Source organism: Lonchura striata, chromosome 5 (assembly GCF_046129695.1).
Source record: "Lonchura striata isolate bLonStr1 chromosome 5, bLonStr1.mat, whole genome shotgun sequence".
Lineage (NCBI taxonomy): Eukaryota > Metazoa > Chordata > Aves > Passeriformes > Estrildidae > Lonchura > Lonchura striata.
In genome coordinates this window covers 5,437,367-5,454,591 of record NC_134607.1, presented here as the reverse complement: position 1 = coordinate 5,454,591, position 17,225 = coordinate 5,437,367, and the positions used below count along the sequence as shown (strand labels likewise).

The following is a 17,225-nucleotide window of genomic DNA, read 5'->3' as shown; positions in this document are numbered from 1 at the left end:
TGAAAGGAAGGATTGTATGGCAGTGCTGGGGCTTCTGGGTCTGTATAATCAAGGCTCGGCATGATGAATTTGATGCACTGGCATCTGTTCTGTGTGCTTTGTAAGGCTTCCAATAAAATATGAATTAAAAAGAAATATGCTTCATATGCCTATATAGGACATATGGCAGTTAAAGCTTTAGATATGGCATTTTTGTTGAGTTAAAAAGGATGTGTTAGAACACACATAAGTTTGCACGGTTCTTACAAAAAAAACAGAGAGGCAGGGAAAATTTAGGAAGCCAGTCAATGTAGATCTGACCTTCAGTGGGGGAATTTTCTGGGGTGCCAGGGTTTGCTTCAAGCTTAATGTACTTTTGAAAACTGAGGCTCCAGACTGCATCATGTTACTGCATATAATCCTTCAAAGAGGGCAAGGTGTGAAAACAAGCTAATAAATGTATAAGGGCTAAAGGAGGAATTTTGCAGATCAGAGTCAAGGTTGCCAACCTTTCCCCACCACAAAACCCCAACATCCCTCTCCAGGAACTCAACCCAGAGTATTAGTTTTGGATGACTGCCTCTGCAAGTCAGTACAGTGCAGATGAGGACCCTCCCCCATTATCAACTTCCAGCCCTTCTGTGAGTGCAGAAAAGGCAAAAATAAAAGATGAGGCTGCAGTTTGGGTGATTTTGGTCTGCAGCTGATTATTCAGCACTGTCAATGTGCCCTGTCTTTCTTTTGTGATAATTAGAAACATGGTTAGGTAAATCAGTCATTTCCTATCTCGCTTGTGCTTTGTCCCAAAGCAAAACCAAGCAGTCACTTTTTCTTCCTTGAGCTTTTTCTTCAACTCCTTCCCCTGGCTCCTGCACAGGGCTCGCCTGCCAGAGCTGCAGCCCAGCCCTGATGTGGGACAGACCCGGGAAGGAGCCCTGGGAGCTGTGCCAGGAGCCTGCCCACAGTGGTCAGGGGTGACATCTCAGCCCAGCCCTCACCCCTGCTCCCACAGCTGTGGGCACTCTTGTGCTACTGCCTGATCCCTGTCTGGGAAGAGAAAGTTTTGGCAATCCCTCTGAGGAGCCCTTTGAAATGTTGGGGTTACACCCCTAAAGCAAAGGGTTGTTAGATCTTTCTGCATATGAGCTCCTCCAGGTGCTGTTTGTAGGCTTCTGAAGCAGCTACAGACAGAACTGGAAAAGAGAACACTCTTCCCCCGGAGGAATATTTGTGGAAGAGACTTCACAAGTAATGGGTAGCTTATGAATCCCCTGCCTCAAATTTATGAGATGAATTGAACAGAACAGATTGTCCAGAGAGGCTGGGGAGTCTCCTCACTGGGGATATCCCAGACCCCTCTGGACACAATCCTGTGCCCTGTGCTCTGGAATGGCCCTGCTGGAGCAGGGAGGTGGCACCAGATGAGATCCCTTCCAGCCTTACCCAGTCTGTGATTCTGTTTTAAAAGAATAAAAATTTCCTTTCTCTTTCAGAGTAAATAAAGAAAGTACAGCTAATTTCTAACAGTGCAGATATAATTTATGACAGTGCCATTTCAGCCAGCTCTAATGGCTTTTATTGCTGGAAACAGACAAGTGAAAAGCTGTGTGAGGTGAACATGGACTCCACATGAATGGGATTGGAAGAGAAATAGAAAATGCTTCAGATTGTTTCGTATCAAGGCAGAATTATGGGGGTATTTATATTCTTGGGTGCCAGGTCAGAGGCATCTGGATGCCATCAGAGTGCACACACGTTTACTACCTGTTCCTTTCTCTGGAACAGCTCTCCTCCCTGCCAGCTTCTTGCCAGAGGATATGGCAGCAATGACTCCAGGCCTGGCCGGGCACAGCTCAGCATTGCATACGTATGACCCCATGAAACCAAAACACGGTCTCAAAGAGCCCTTGTACTCCAGGCCTTCCACTTCAGGAAGGATATTCAATTTCAAAGTATATTTACATATTTACTATAGCACTTCCAAGAGCAAGGTTTTTTTTAAAAGGTTATAGCAACATCTGTTTGCCTTTGATGGAGACAATTCCTCTTGCTTATGTTCCCTATGCTGTTGAACTTCTGAATCTTACTGAAATCTTCAGCATTTTAAATTATCTAAAGGTTTGATTGGTTTTGGAGTAAGTGGTTGGAATCTAGTTGGCTGCAGTGTATTCATAGATGAAACTAATAGTACAGCAGTGCGCTTCTAAAGCCCTGTGCTTCTCAAGTGTGTTGCATTTGCTAAAGTTAAAGAAAAAAGCAAAGTCTGACTGTATCTGTGGCTCATACTATGTTGTGTGTGATATGTGACAGCACAAAAGTGTGTTTTCTGGTTACTCCATAGCAATGAAGTGGGTGAAAGGTGGAGAAGAAATTCAACAGTCAAATAGCTTTGTGAATCCTTTGTGGAATCTTTACTGTTCAGGACTAACAACAATAAGATGATTGGATTAAAAACATGAAATGCAAAATGTGAAACTGGCTGGGTTGAACCTTGGACATAAACACTGGTTGCACTTTTTAAGCTTTTTTTTTTTTTTTTTAATTGCAGAAATCTGGTTTAGCAATACATTTTTCTCTAAAACTTCCTAGTGGCTATAAAATGTATCGACATCAAATACTGTGAGATGGGTCCATACAATTCCACAGAAACAGCTATGCAGTTGGTGTTCACCTGAATATAGGAACGCACTTTATAATAATTTATTGGAGTATGCTAAAGTTAGAGGCAGTATTTCAATGTAATTAATGAGTTACTGTAATAAAACCCTCACAAAATATGAACAGGTTTGAACTCTATTAATGAAAATTGAATGCATCACTCTTACCTTCACCTCTGCTGCTGTTTGTTCTGTTGATAGTTAAGCATGAACTTTGGGAAAGCTCCTGTTATCCTTGCTCCCACACTTCTCTATTTTGTATTTGCCCTGGAAACTGTCTTTCAACTGGAAGTGGATGTGGCACAAGAACAGGATGTTCTTTTGGAAATTACGGAAGAACAGAGTAGAAAAGCTGGACAAGTTTGGTTCCAGCAGTCAAAGGAAAAAAACAGCTTAGGGCAACTCTTTTGGGGTTTCACCACCCCTTTTCAGCATTTATAAAACTGTACATGAGTTTTCCAAGTTGGGCTTGAGGGGAAGAGAGACAGGCTTGCAGGGTCCATGAACTTTGGGAATGTAATTGGTCTGAGAGCAAATGCACAACTCTAAGACTGCTGTGCTCTGATACAGAGGAGCAGAAAGTGCCCTTTCTGGAGTAGAGAAATGTGAATCCTAGTCCCAGTCCTGACTCTAACTGCAGATGCCCAGAGGATGGATTAAGGCTCTTCACTTTAGTAAGAATACCTTGGTATAAAAGTATAATCTAGACTCATGATTCCTCAAGCTGTCCCAGCTTTAAAAAGTATGGCTACCAGACCTCATGACTGCTCCTAGTTTGTTCTTCAGGGAAGTGTAAAAAGATTTAAATATTCTGATTATTTGTTGTACAAATTCTTTCAGTGAACATGGAAGAATGTAAAAATGGAAAAATGCGGAGAATTAAGCTAATTCCACCCAAATATTAACCCATTAGTGAAATTTCAGGTATGATGGGTTTTGTTGGTATGTGCTAGAGTTAAAGCATAGGTAGAAGTGGGGAGAAGAACCATGATTTTTGGTTTATTCCTAAAATACTTGTGTTTTCAAGAGGCAGTCTAGACCCAAGGATTATGTTTATTATATATGTTGGAGGACCATACCACACAAAGAGCATCTCCCTGGGTTGGATGGTATAGCTCAATAGCTATGCAGTTGGAGCATTAGTTATCAGCTAATTTTAAAAATTGGAAATAAAATAAAATAAAAGGCCTGTTCTCAAAAGGCAGTTCACCCAGGGCTATTAATACACTTGTCTGAGGAGAAGCAGGAGTATAATATTCTCCTCTTACTTGTTCATGGTATCTCTTTTTGTTCCTTCCTGTATCCTTGAAGGCAGTATAGGTGATCCTGTGTCTTCCAAAGAGCTGTAATAGGTTACAACTACAATTTGCTGGACTTCTTTGTCTTTGTAATCACCTCTCTCTTATAAAAGGAATGAAGAGGAGAAGCAATTTCTGGTAATGTCTGAATGAAGATCATTTGGTACAGTGAAAGTTCTTTATCCCACAGCTGCAATTATCTTAAATAAACAAAACCTTATGGGTTTGTCCCATAAAAAGGATTTCCCTGATTTTCTGTGTGCTAAACCATCTCATTTGAATTATACCAGGGATTAGCCTGGGAAATGCAATGCAAATGACTGATTTTTTTTTAATAGATCAAAACGCCTTTTCAGTTTATGAAAGCCTTTTTCCCATAATTGATATTATTCCTTCTATTTCTTCTAAGTCCTTAGAGGATTATGAATGTCAGTATTAGAATAAAAGAAAGATTGCTTTAGATAATTTTATGTTCAGGGCTCCGTTCCAAAGGAACCAAACTCACATGGAGATCTCTGAGAACACGATTAAAAGGACATGATGAAAATAAGGTGGGGGTGAAGAAGAAAAATCTATAAATCAGACTCATAGGCTCCCAGTACAGCTGACAGTCAGTACAGCTGCACTTTTGGTCATTACAATGCACCTGGAACATCTTGGTGCTGTAGCACAACATTGATTCAAGATTGTTTTCACTTAACACTGGCAGTTCTTTTGCTGACTTCTATGAAGCTTTCCAGTAATTCAAGTAACATGATCTTGTCCTAGATTCACACAGGACATGGCTGCAGGGAACCAAAGGCTTGGAGAACGTGTCCCTCTGGCAATTTAACACCACAGTTGTTTTCAGACTCAGGAGCAGAATGTCCAGCTTTGAAGGACAACTTTTAGTGTATAAAGTCATATTACTCCAGCTCCTATGGGAGAAGGTGTTATTCCATATCACAGAGATGATAGCAAACCTGTTAACAAAGTGCTCAAATAAGAATTTAGGAAAGGAGAATTGGGCACCACTTTGGGAATTGCATCTCTGAACAGAAAGAGCTTGGCATAAAACCACGCTGACAATGACTCAGTGCAGTCTTTCCCAAATTAATTGAAAGATGGCATGGAAGCTGGCCAGTGTGAGATCAAAGCAGCCATAGTAAGGCTGCAGAGAAGTCAGCTGCAGATAAAAAGCAGAGATAAAAAGCTTTGCATATTTTTGTCTGAAGTCCTGTGAGCTTGCATTTATGTGGGTGAGTATCACTGATTTTATAATGAGTCACTAGAGCAGTTGAAGGAAATTTTTAAATGAGAGTAATTGTGTGTTGCAACAAAAGTCTGAAGGAAGTAATGTGTCCCCAGTCTCCTGATTGCTTCCTTCTGGAAGGTGAGCAGTGAAAAGATACAAGTTACAGGCTCAGGTGCAGAGTAGTTCTGGTGTGTTTGGCTGTGCATCTCTGCTGCCTGGCTGTGGGGCTGAGAGGCTGCCAGGTACCCCTTGAATTGCTTATTTGGCTCTGAGGGGAGAACTTTGTCTCACTGGCCCTGTCCAAATAGCTCTTTCACAAGTTTTCTGATCATAGAACAAGCTCAGATACACTGCTACAATCACAAACTGGATGTTTTCCAAAGCTACGTTGAGTTAAAATTCTACAGGACTCACCTGTGTGGTAGATACCCTCTAAGACTTCCAACTTTACCCTGAGTAAATAAATGTGCTCTGTTGTTTAAGAGGGTTGTTTTCATGTTCATCTGCTTTCTTGTATCAGAGCATAAGTGACTTCTCCTGCAAATCTGTCAAAAGCCTGACAAAATCCAGAGTATAATAGCAGTCTGCACTTACCTCATCCCACTGGTAAAATTGGTTCCCATTTTATCCAATCATTTTATTTCATTTAATTGAAAGTAGTTTTGCAGCAGTTAGACTGGTCTGTACTTCAGTATGTGCATTTCTTCAGAAAGGAGAAATCCTGAATTATTTCCAGTTGTTTCATGACTGTACCTTTACATGCAAGGAAGACTGGATAAGTCTGTAGGCTTCTGGGTGAGAGGTTGTTTTCTATGCAGCTTTCAATAAATTAGAAATGCAACTCACTTGAGGACTTTTTCATCTCTTCTTGTTGAATAGTGAGATTCATTTTGGCAACTGGAAAAACTTAGATTCCATGCCACCATGTAGATTTTCAGTTGGACAAAAGTATGCCATTGCATTGTATATTATTATAAAACAACCACTTCAAACTATGTAAGTGTCCTGTAATGTCATGATTACAGTGTTAGGCTCATACCAGCTGAAAAATATGACTAATTGAATATTAGAATATTCCTCCAATCATATGTTTGGTTGTCCACATAGATACAGGCAATCTGTTAAAATACTATGTCAATTTGTATTATGGCAAGCTTGGCAGGTTCCTGAGAAGGGAAGGGGAGGCTGGGAAGTGCAGGTTTGAGTATGTGTTGTGGTATCACCTAATCCTGCTGTCTCACCAGAGCCTGCTTGTGAGGAAAGCTACGGGAAAGAAAATCCCAAAGAACACCCAGACGTGCTGGTGGTCACCAGGGGCATGGCTGCTTTTCCTGGCTGTGGCATGAAGGGGCATCCTGTGGCAAGAGGAGCCTGTTTGGGATGATGGGAGAAACGACAGAGCTGGTCATGGCCAAGCTTCTGTAAGTACCTTTTCTTTCGTGAGAACTTCTACAATGGAGGAATCATTTAGGTTGGAAAAGACCTCTAAAATCAAGTCTAACCAGTAACACATCATTGCCAAATCTACCAGTAGATAATGCCTGTCAGTGTCCCATCTACATATTTACAGGGACAGTGATTCCACCACTTCCTGTTCCAGTGCTTGATAACCCTTTCAGTAAAGCAAGAAGAGCACAATTTATACTGCCAAATTACAGCCTCTCTAATTATATTATGGTTGCCTTCAGTTATCCTGCTATTTCAATTGAATGCATAAATAAATGAATAAATAACGTGCTTTAAAAATACTAACTGGACAGAATGGCAGGAGGCACAGGGGTGTGGCCATTTTGTTTGAAAAAGCATACTTTATTTTTTGATACTTTTGCCTGAAATAGCCTCCTATTTTCTGGTCAACTTATGGCCAAGAATAACACAAGTCAAACCAAAGCCCACAGGAAACTCTAACAACTCTAAGAAAGGCCAGCTAATGAAGGTTGTAGAAAAATGACCGTGAATGATATCATTGACCACTGGCAGTGGGAAAGTCCAAGGATTTGTAGCTGATCATGAACAGGGAATGGGGAAATGAAATGTTAAAATATTCTGAATTTTTATTTATTTGTCTTCTGTTTTCTAAGAATCCTGGGAAAAACAACTTTGTTAGGATTACCACCCATTGCTTTCTGACTTTTAAGGTCCCACAAATGCAATTGATGCCTCTGAGTTGCTATAGATACAGGACAAGAAATCTGTTCCTGGCCCTGCTAAAGTTGCTGGGAGTTTTGCCATTCAGTAGGGGACAGATTTCACCATAGATTTTAAGTGCCACAATCTTAGCTTCTGACAGAGTCAAAATGCTGCCACTTTGCAAAAGAAAGGAGCCCTCACGTAATTTTGTAGAATTCCTTCTGTGACTTTATTGGCATGATGTGTGCTGGCACAGTGTGAAGTGCATGGGTAAGAATTTAGGTGGTTCATTGGAAACAGCTTTTCTCAGGTTTGATGTGGATCTCTTGCTAGAAAGCAAAAGTGAGGAAGCACAGAAGCAAATTGAGAGCGCTCCAGGTGATATTGAGCTGGACTTATCAGATAACAATCATCTTCTGATGCCACAAAAGGGCTTTGTGTTCAAGTATCTTTATGTGACTGGGCCTAATCTTTTGTTAATGCATCTGAATGCTCTGGTTTGTGGGCTAGGCTTGTATTGCTCTCCGCTCCTATCTTTCAGAGACTTGATTGCATTCGCGTGGTGGACTACATTTTCACACAAAACTTGTATCACAGATCAACTTTCCTGCTGTTTCTGAGCACAGAATGGGCTTCTGTAGTATCTGTTGCAATGATTTTAATAGAAATGTGATACTGGGAAAGCAGGAAAGATATTGTATGTATGGTTTCCACTGCTCAAAAGTCAAGAAGCAAATACCATATGATGAGGCAATTCTCAGCAGACCTCAGCCTGGGGATTATGGAGTGTGGCTGCACTACCCTGATGCTTTCCCTCTAGGAGAGGTGGGAGCTGGTTTCTGAGCTGGGAAATGCCTTTTCCACCCAACTTGGTGGGTTGAGGCACCTTTCCAAGCTTCAGCATCTGGCTAATACTGGAATTAACTGGCTGAAGTTCAGTCCAAACAAACGGAAGGTGACATAGGCAGGTGTTGGTGTGGTTTGTCTCATAGGGATGGGGAAGGAACTGTGTCAAACACCACAGTTTCCACAGCTTTCTCCCTACCATTGTTCCCCAGAGTCCAAAATACTTTACAATGTTAAATTATCTGTATTAAAACAGTCTCTCCAATGCAACTGGAGACCACCCAGAACTGATCCTGGATACAACAGCATTCTCTCCAAGGAGATAGGCTGAAATTATTTGGAGTTCACTGCCCATAGGGCATATTCTGGGCTGGATTTATGCACGCAGGCAGGACTCAGGGGACTTGTCTCAGAGCACTCTGTTTCTGGCGTGCTTTGTTTCCATTTGTGTAATGGAACCATTTAAAAAATAAATAGCAGTTTAAAAATAAGTGAGTGATCTTCATAGCTAATGTTTATCTAGGCTAACTGGCATCCATGTCCATGCTAAAAAACCTTTGCTGGCTTTATGAATCTGTTTATTTAAGTATCTGTATTTGAAATGAGGCTTATAATATTTGCATGTTGAGTAGCATAGAACTTCTTTTATGAAGAAAGCTTCTTCCCTATATAATTCTATGCTGAAAAGAGGAAGTTGTGCTTTATAACAAAGCTTGCTGACATAACAAAGAAAATGAGACCTGTCAGGTTCTCTGTAGCACCAGTTGCTCCAGTTCAGTTTTGCTCTGCCTTAGTCTTTAGTCATAGAGTGCTGTTAAATCAAATCAAAAGCCTGAATTGGGGTTGTTATTTTGTTCAGCTTTACCTGAAAAAAGTGTGCAAGACCGTCACCAGAGGACTTTAGAAAGAGTTTTCTGTGTGATTTTTAACTGAAAGACAAATTACTTATCACACATTGATTCTGTGTACTCAGGTTTTATGGTCAAAGGCAGTGTGGAATATTAGAGGAATATTAATAACAAATTAAGAAGATGTGAGACACTTAACACCTGTGTGTTTTGTATGTCTCTGCATGGATTGTCCTTCAGCTTTACATCTGTCATTTTATGCATTTCCCATATAGTCCCAAATGTTCACTTCCTCAATGGAGCTGCCTCCATCCAAGGTCCCCTTTTGGGCTGTGAGTGTTAAATGTTCTCCTGCTGAAGTATACCTGATACTCATTTCAGCTGTGTTAGCTGGTGTCCATGGTGCTAATAGGAAATACAACAACACAAGTGATGTAATTTCATTATCTAAAGCCATTTTGAAAAAGCTTGGCTCTTTCTTAACCAGCCCTAGTGTAAGTTACATTGGAGTGAGCTTACTGAGGGGATTTGAAAGACAGTCGCAGGGATCAGACACCGAGAGTTCATACCCATACCAAAGGAACAGAAGAATTACAATGCTCTGTGGAGCTTTGATTAACTGTCTCCAGAGTAAATACAACCTCTGGAAACAAAAGCTTTCTCTCACACCAGGCCCCAGAATTGGCAACTTTAGCACATTCTCTTTGTTCACCTCCAGGATGGCTGGCAGGTTCAGCCAAAGGAGAGAGACTGTAAATTACAACAAAAAGGGAATTAGAAGATGTTATTTTAATCAGACTACTGAATGACTTAACTGCTGAGCTAGTGCACGGTGTGCACAGTAATCAGACTTCTGTGGGCCCAGGCAGGAGCTTTCTGTGTGGGGCTGTGCCGGAGGAGGCTCAGAAAGAAATCTTTCAGCACACCCTCACGGTTGAATGATCAGGCAAGTCATGTATCCCCTCCCTTGTACTTCCATTGTATCTACTTCAGCCCGCTCTTTGCATAAGCAATAAGGCTGGATTGTTTTAGCTGGCATATCAGGCACCAATTTTGCAAAACATGATCTACTTATGTAGACCTGAATGCCCACAAAGAGTCTAACACCATTCCAGAAGTGATTCAGGGGATCCTTGCTAGGAGCTACTGTTGAATGATTAACTTTCACCCAAGCCCCTGCATTATTTTGAACTCTACCCTTGTTCTTATAGATAAATGCAAAATATTAGAAAGTTCCTTGTGCTGTGCTATGCTTTGCATTGTCAAAGCTAAAATCTCACTGTTAATTACTGTGTTTAGCATCCCAGTCTGACATAGCTCTCCCATGCAGGCAAGCTGGATTTCCTTGCAGTATTTCAAATGAGATATTTACTGCCAGTGTTAGCCAAATAAAGGTTTTTTGAATGCTCCATTATTTTGAATTATCTTCCCTTTTCTTTGTATGCTGCTTCACACTCACTTTCCCTAGGCTCCAAACAGTTCTCAGCGAAAGTGACCTGCCTTTCTCACAACAAAGTTCAGGATTTGTTCCCCAGACCCTCTTCCTGAGAGCTGGCATGCTTGAAGCAAAACTAAACTCTAGGATTGCATTTTTCAAGGGTAAGATACCTGCCATTATTCAGAAGAAAAGCATGTTTTCCACTGAACATTGCCATCACATAGTTGGCAGCTGCATGAGCAAGAGAGAGCAGGACTAAGAGACTGTGCCATACTTAAAAACATAGCTGAACTTAAATTGTGAATCTGTTTAACAGGATCATTTGCAGAAGAGCATTAGTCACCTGAGTGTTTCTGTGGAGCTTAGTGGAGTGGATAACATGGCTATTTGAGCTTCTCTTACAGGAGGGAGCAACTGGTGGTGCAAATTTGGAGTATTCTTTATCGCAAGGCTGTGTTTTTGGGGGAAATGTGTGTGCACACCACTGTCACCAGAGGAGGTCCATATTGCCTCACTCAATTTTCTGAAAGCTTCTCTGCTCAGAGCAATCTCCACATTTGCACCTCTGTTATCCACTTCCTTTTCCCAAAACCACTGACACGCATCCTTGCCCTCGAAATTGCCCAGTTCTTTTTGTGTCACAAGGCAGGGCAAGGATAACTTCACAAAATTCAGGTTCTGCACGTGAAGATGCGTGGTGGGGTCCCCTGTGTGGTGGAGTGCCCACGTGGGGCTGTACATGTGCAGATGTGTGGTGTGCCTGGGCAGCAGCCAGGGCTTGGCGACTCCTCCGGTCGCTTCTCCAAACATAAGCATAAATGCTTTCCCTGCCTGGTCTTTCGGGGCTGTCTAGAGAAAGTCTTGAAAAGTCCAGATAGTTTTGTTGGACTACGCTTAACCCACTCACTGATGAAGGCTAGGACTAATTGCCCCCACATTGATTGTCCTTCAGCACCTTAAAGCCAGGCCACCCCTTGGAAGGGCAGTTGTCTGAGACATTAGGAACTCTTGTTTTACCACTTCATCACTTACCTGGACAGCCATCTATTGCAGCATGTATTTTGCTATTGCTGGCATCATGCTAGAATAAAAAAGCACTATAAGAAAAATAAAGTATTGTATAAAAGAAAACCCAAACTATAATTCAAGGTTGTTCCTTAAATATGTGACTTTCTGTTTCATGTGTGAGAGGAATTAGGGACCTGGGTTTGTTCCCTCCCCCTTAGCCCTGTTAAAGTAAGTGAGACTTCTGCTCCTGAACTACTTCATCCTTTTGGAGTGCTGTTCAGTGTCTTTGCCATCTGTTTCTCCTTCCACCTCTCCTCCTTGCTCATGCTGCTCTCTGGAGCACTGCTGCTTCTTGCTGCTGTTCCTGTGTATGTGCCTTTGAACTAAATGGTGGGATCCTGGTCACAGCTCATGGTGATGGCACCTTGGAGCAAATAAATGCAGGACCAAACTGGAGCTCCCTGTGGATGAATCTAAAGTCTAGGCTGGAAAGACCTGACCAGGGGATGTTGATATTAAATGTTCTTTTCTGTTAATCGGTTACGTATGGTGGCCTGAGTAAATGGGTGTATGCAGCGCTGGGTGCAGCAGTTTAACATTCAGGAGGTTGTGAGTGCAGGCTGGGGTCACAAACAATGAGGGTGGAGGAGCCTTTAGCAAGCCCACGAGTTGTGGATGAGTCCAATGCACTTTAAAGCAGAAAAACACAATATATGAGTTCACCTAAATGAATGACAAGTATGCATCAGTTCCATCAAAGGTTAATATGAGGTTCTCAAAAGTTACTACTGGATAGTGGGAGTTGTTACTCACTGGGCTGTGTCTTTGCAAGTGGGAGTTTGGGGTCATAACATCATGGCTCTAAATCTAGTATCGCATTGCTTAGTGGAAAATGTTACAATCTCTGCAAACTCTTAAGTATTCTGTGCCACAAGCCTCAAACTTTCACCACTTGTCTGTTACACCACTTGTGTGTAATTAGCAGTTTGACATCAAATGGTAACTAGAAAGTTACATTAAAATGCAAAACCTGATTTCCAATTTTCATTTTATACGGACAAGAATAGACACTACAAATGTATGGTGCCTTCTGTGCACATTTTCTCTCAAACATTTCAGAGGCTTTACTCTTTTATCCAAGGATGTAGTTGGCTGAATGCACATGAAATACATTGTTATTTGTGCAAATATTTTCAAATTAGAAGCTATCTGTGGTATATTTTACGGAAACTGTTCCAGTGTTAGCACAGCACAGCCACATGAAACCCACCTGGCCACCCGTGAGGTTTCTGGTTTCAGAGCCAGCTCCACTGAACCTGGCCCTCGTTGCAGAGTTAATTGGAAATATTTGTCCAGGAAACTTGCCTGGTGGATTTTGTGTGCTGTTTGATTTCCTCGTTCTTGGTGTTTAATCTGTCATATCAGAATGTGTGGCTTGGTGCAGTTGGTTGGTACCGTCCAGAGGAGAGGATGGAGCTGGCGGGCGAAGCCAGCAGCCAGTGCAGCTCCTGCTCCTGTGGATCCCCAGCAGCTGGCAAGCCTGGCAAGGAGGAGGGGGACAAGCCTGTGCCCAGGGAATTTGGAGGAGGAGGAGGGCTGATAACAGGCGCAGGCTGAATCATTGGCATTCAGCACAATGCCCTCCTTAGGGTAAAAGTGATAGCAGTGGGATATCTCTGTGCTGGATCGCTGGCTGAGTACCCCGGTGTGATTGCCAACTAATCCTAATTGTGTTTGTTCTTTAATCCAAAATTCATCTCAGCTAAATCATCTGGACTCTTAAAAGTAAAAGCATTTGTTTCATTGCTGCTCTAAGGATAGGTAAATCTCTTCTTCCTTGCTCTTTTTAAACTTTTGAGCAATGCCTTGCCGTTTTAAGCCCTTCTGCCAAGTTTTTTCCTTAAATACCAGTGACAAGGATATCAAAGGAATTAGGAAATTTTTATGGGATTAAGACTCATGCACAAAAGACATGTTGATTCCTTGTCCTCCAAAGAGGGCAATATGGGTTCTGCAATCAAACCTAGGGGGTTCACAAGGGGTTCATGTGCCATAATGTATGTGGTAGGTAGGAAAGTAATGCATGGAACAATATTTGATTAAAAAACCAAACACCTCCCTCCTCCAGACAATGTAAAAGGCAATAATCAAAAACCTCTTTCAATTTTTAGAACTGAAGCAAATGTATTCTTCACTTCTGTTTGTGAAAAAATGTTATCTGTCAGTGGTAAATAGCAAAGTGGGTCCCCTTCTGACTTTACTGATTTTGTAGCATGTTATTTCTATCTCTTTCTCATCAGCAAAGAGATGCTTTGCTTCATGGACAGTTATTTTCCTAACTCCATGTTAAGTTCCCATATAGAGTAAAATTAGATGGAATACAAAAACGATTTCTTTGATACTAATTGGAGACTTGTCCCCCCCACCTGATTTTCAGCAAATGGAAATGTCACCGTCAATATCCTCTTCCTTCTAACCACAGTTTTCATAACAATGCTGTGCATATGAGAAGGAAAAAGTGTTTTTTGAGGAAATTTACATATGGGATTCCTGTTTATTCCAAAATCTGACCAAGAAACAGTTACTTTACAGCTCTACTGTCTGGACTTTGGGCTCCTGGGAACTCCCAGATAACTGAGGGCCAGTCTTAAACCTTGAACTCTAAGCCTAGTGCTTGGAAATCATAAGGGCAATATTATTGGGAATTTTGCTTCAGGATGTGGCTGTGTGCCTTACTCTGTACCTTATCCCAGTTCCTGTTTTCTTCTCCCTTTGAAAGCCTTGTTTGAAGTTGCTTCTTAATCTCCTTAGTTGTTGACTTGAAAATGCAGCAGACCTCCTAAGTATGAGTCATGCTAGCCCTCAATCATCAGCATTGTCCAGAAATGCTCTGTTTCCCTTTTCATCTCTTCTTACCCCTTAACCAAGGGCAGTGATGATTCATAGTGTAAAAGGACTTGATTTGCATTTGATATGAGGCAACAACTCATTCAAGATGAAGAAACAGCATCAAACAGGCCTTGTAAAAAAAGAGAAGGAAGCTTTCCTATTTAATGTGGCCAAATCAAAAGAACAGGCATAGAAAAATCAAAAAGAAAATAAAATCTTGAAAAATCAAAAGATATATTGCACTGGCTTGAAAATCCCCTCATACAGACTCTGCGAATGTTTGAAAAAAAAAATCAATGTGTGTTAAAATATACTAGGTTCCAAACAAATCAAAATCTTGTTTCCCTTTTAAACATCTTTGCAATGAAACCTTTCTGCTTTTTTGAAGTTTTTTTTTGGTTTTTGTTTTTTTGGTTTTTTTTGTGGGGTTTGGGGTTTTTTTGTTTGCTTCTTTTTTTAACAGAAATTTTTGTGCTAGGCACTTTACAGGCAAGCAGAACAAGATGAAAATATGTCCCTTAAGGAATCTTTTTAGGAATGCACTTAAAGTGTACAAACCTCATCTTTATTTTAGACGTAAGTAATTATGTGCTTACCTGCTATTGATGTCTTTAGGCATTAATCACATCTTTAATGTTAAGTATATTTCTAAATTATTTCCCTCCATTGAGGTCTAAATACACAAAACAGGGGGGAAATCTAGGGAAGGATCAAGACAAAATGGCTATAATAAATCTTGCAAGTCTAGAAAGTTACTTCAGGGACCTTGAGCTGCTAGTATTGATCAACTCTGGGTGAGTAATACAGCTGAGTAGGAGCAGACTTTGCAGGATGGCTGCACCCTGTAGTCTTGGCACACTTTCCTGTGAAGCAAATTATTATACACACTACAAATATTGCAAGTCTCTCACCCTTTCTTTTGCAGAACTCAATTTGCCCAGAAGATGGCCTGTTTCTTTAAACTGCCTTGAAACAGATTCTGCTGGAGATGAAAATGGAAACTTTTAGTAACATACTGAAGGAATTAGATGGTTTCCTTTCCCTCTGTGTGTCTCTTAACATTCAGCTTCTGTTGCTTCCCTTTTCCATCTACCATCATTATGGTTGTCTACCTGAACTCTTAAGTTCTAGGAGGCTCATCTTTTGTCTTCAGCTGGTGGCCAAAAATATCACTTGGCATTTTCAAAGCAAGCTAACTGCTCAAAGGAAGAGTTTGGGAGAAAAGGAGAAGGGTCCCAGAGAAAAGTCAGGCTGCTTACATTGGTAGGTATAAACTAAAATAAGATCTTGGACCTCACTGAGGACTTAAACAAAATTCACCTGATGGTGCAGCAAAATCTTCAGAGCTGTCCACTGGGCTCTGAGCTGGTGCTCCTTTGGTTGTAGCTCTCCACAATGTTTTGTTCAGTCCTCAGACAGATGTTGGCCAGTACCCTCTCCATTTCTAGTCTGCTCTGATTAAGATCTTGGAGGCTCAAGATGTCTGCTTTCCCTCTTTCTTTTGTTCAGCTTTAAGGGGGGCACTTTTTGTGGACTTTCTTAGTAATCTCAGAGAAATGAATGAACTTGTTTTACATGACACGAGTGGTATTTGCTGTCAGATATCTTCAGTGTGCTCTTGTGTGCATAAAGACTTTTAGTCATGTGATACACTGTCATAGTGTCTTCTGTATCATTTTGTTTCAGCAGATGTATATAAATTTACAAAAAATGCATTAATACCATGTTTGGTTCTCCAAGGCAAGTAACTTCTATGCAAACAGAGATTTTGTATGTCACAAATTTCATGGTTGAGTACCCTAATGATCATATTTCTGGAAATCAGGAATAACCATACGATCACAGAATTTTTAAGACTGGGGAAGACCAAATCATTGAGTCTAACCTCACCCAGTCCCCACCATGTCACATAGACCACAGCACTGGGTGCCACATCCAGGAATTCCTTGGACACCTCCCTGGGCAGCCCCTTCCAATGGTTACCATCCCTTTCGGTGAAGAAAATCTTCATGATGTTCACCCTAACCTTCCTCTGGCACATCTTGAGTCTGCATCTGCTTGTCTTGCCAGCCAAAACATGAACAGTTGTTCATCTGTGTACATACACCTAAATACATCAAGTGTGGTCTATAGGTCTTACATTGTTTAAAATTGAAGTTCCTCCCCCACCCCTCTAGTTTTTGAATATTCATATTTTTGACATTTGCTGTTGTATTGTTAGGATTTTATTCTCCCCTGAATCTACACTGATTTTGAATGAAATATCTTATGATTTTAAACCAGTCTTCTCCACTCCTGGTGTCCACAAACCTTGCAGGTACTCACTTTTGTATTTCCTACAATGCAATTTTATACACCAATGATCTAGAACCTCTGAGCAAAGTGCTGTCTGCCACATAAATTTCTCCTTTAAAGTTGTTAAAAAGAGTAGGTTTACACTCAGAAGTCAGCCAGCCTTAATCACTGGCATTACCTTTTGCAGAGTCTCATTTTTGCATTACTGTCTCTTGCAGTGACCAATGGCATCCTGTCTGAGACCGAGAAAACTTTCTTGAATGTATTTACATGAACAACGTTAGACTCTGGTGCTTGTGCTACCTCTCTTTTACTGAAAACTCAGAGTGACTGCTGACACAAGATCTTTTCCAGGTTTATATTCTGGCTGTAACTCATCCATCTGCAATTGAAATAACTTCTGTTTGTGAAACTTTTCTCCACCACTGGCATAAGCGGTTTACAGCCTGCTTTGGCAAACGAGGAGGGCTGTGCATGCATAAGCACTGGGAACTTTAAATTTTTCTATCTATATTTGCTGGTATTCACCTTCTGTTAGGTTTCCTGCAGCATTACCTACAGTCTCCGATGATTTCCATAGTTGCAAAAATGTTGTTGGAGGAT

At 41.1% G+C, this 17,225-nt stretch overlaps 1 long non-coding RNA gene across 1 annotated transcript in view; it reads left to right on the top strand.

Moving 5' to 3' along the window:
• The window catches only part of LOC110470373 (uncharacterized), a 126,960-nt gene that overhangs the window by 25,697 nt on the left and 84,038 nt on the right, over nucleotides 1-17,225 (top strand). The window contains exon 6 of the long non-coding RNA XR_013339984.1: nucleotides 6,413-6,589. This is a non-coding gene — a long non-coding RNA (uncharacterized LOC110470373). The remainder of the gene's footprint in view (nucleotides 1-6,412; nucleotides 6,590-17,225) is intronic.